Source organism: Schistocerca piceifrons, chromosome 6 (assembly GCF_021461385.2).
Source record: "Schistocerca piceifrons isolate TAMUIC-IGC-003096 chromosome 6, iqSchPice1.1, whole genome shotgun sequence".
Lineage (NCBI taxonomy): Eukaryota > Metazoa > Arthropoda > Insecta > Orthoptera > Acrididae > Schistocerca > Schistocerca piceifrons.
Window position 1 is genome coordinate 568,605,123 of NC_060143.1, and position 2,090 is coordinate 568,607,212.

Consider the following 2,090-nt stretch of genomic DNA (forward strand, 5'->3'; position numbering starts at 1 on the left):
CCACTGACGGACAAGTCATTAGGCGGGGTCCCCGGTGCACCCCGACTCCGAGCAGCTGGAGGGTGTGGCGCGAGCCGGCATTGGGTATGGGAAGGTGGATGGTGCGTGCTAGAGATGGGCAAACTCGTTCATCCTTGGGAACTAGTTCACTGCTGTTCGTTCTTTTTTGTGAACCGTTCATTTTTACTCGTTCACCGTTCATTTGTGCTTGGTATATGGTTCTTATGAAAAACTGAAAACTGGTAGTGTAGGTGACTGAAGGATGGGGGGCACCAAGAGGGGGCACTTGCCTCCCCCCCTCGAGTATAAAGGCTTTATTCATTACAGAATTCTTACACACTTTTAGAAGTAATTTCCGTGATTCTGCAGAACCTCTCGTTTAGCCAACTGTAGCGTTGTGTGGCTGATCGCAGGGAAATAATATAGGGTGTTGCACGGAAAACCGGCCCCGAGTACAGACTGTTTGCCAGTTATGGATGATATGTTGCCCGTTACGAGCAGATATGCAACAAACAGACAAACATGTAATAATTAGGCAGTGAAGAAATAAGAAGCTAATGCAAGCAACAATTGCGAAACAATCGATGACGATGTGTAGAGAGCAGGAGAAGAGAACATGAAAATCTCACGCGACGCGCATGGCCTATAGCTCATGTAGTCTTGTAATCCTGTTGGTGGCTATTTCCCAACTTAATAGACCACAAGTGTGTTGTATAAAAGTCTTCGTTGCGACTTCCACTACATAGCTATGCTACGTCGTAAACAATAATCGTTTACACCCTATATATACTTCATGTTGTCTCTGAGTTCGTAGGCGAAGTAGAGACTTTATGGAAGCATAAAATAAAATGTGGTTTCCTCATCATACTTGCGTCACATGCTTAGTAAAAATTAGGTTTTTATGTTGCATTATTAGGTTCTTATGTTGCATTATTGCTGGCCGGGGTGGCCAAGCGGTTAAAGGCGCTACAGTCTGGAACCGCGCGACCGCTGCGGTCGCAGGTTCGAATCCTGCCTTGGGCATGGATGTGTGTGATGTCCTTAGGTTACTTAGGTTTAAGTAGTTCTCAGTTCTAGGGGACTGATGACCATCGAAGTTAAGTCCCATCGTGCTCAGAGGCATTTTATGTTGCATTATTAAAGTTAATGCAGCAATAATAATAATAATTAAGTTCGCAGTAGTAAAGTTTTTGGTTTGGAAGCTCCTTCTGAACAAATGTTTCTGAGATAATAAGTGAATACGATTTTATGGCAATCTTTGTCTTTTCAAACGGAGAGGGACCGCTTTTTCTACTGAGACAAAATGACCCACAACTCACTTTTTTTTTCAAAGAAACCTAACTAGCAGGTAATGCAAATTGGAAACAACCAAACTTAAAAATAATTAGAGCCTTCCTAAATGTAATGTTTTGCATATGAAAGATACACGAAAATCGTTTTATATGAATTTTCTTACACTAAAAATTAAGCAATTTATTGAAAGTTAGTTGCTAAATCAAGTCGATGAAACCAAAAAATATATGAATAACAAAAATCTTGCCTTGTTATATCTTCTGATGTTCTTCTATATAATGAAGTGAGCTGATAAGCCCTTTTGTTGCCTGAAAAGACGTACCTATTAGATACAACGTAATTTTTGTGCAATTTACGTAACTATAAAATACTTTTTGATTACCGGTCGTGGACCCTGAATAGCCAGAACTAAGTGCAAGAATAGTTTGAAACACACGTAAAATGGGCGAGCGCAGTGAACGAAACGAACAACTGGATACTGAACAACTAAGAACAGTCGGCAGTGGAACTGAGACAGGTGGTCATGCGAAGAACGACGAGTGCGGCCGAGGGAGACCGAGACTGAGACGAGCACGCGACCGAGGCTGGAACGAGAACTGCCGAAGTGACCGCCGCGACCAAAGTGAACTATGAACCGATCGTTCCTTGGAATTCGTTCCTCGGTCCTTTCGTTCATCTTGGTTAACCGTTCCTTTGCACCCGTTCGTTCGCGAACTACCCATCTCTAGTGCGTGCTTCGCGATCGAAAGATTTTAACAATGTAATTACGTGTGATGGGTGTTTCATGATGGTATTTC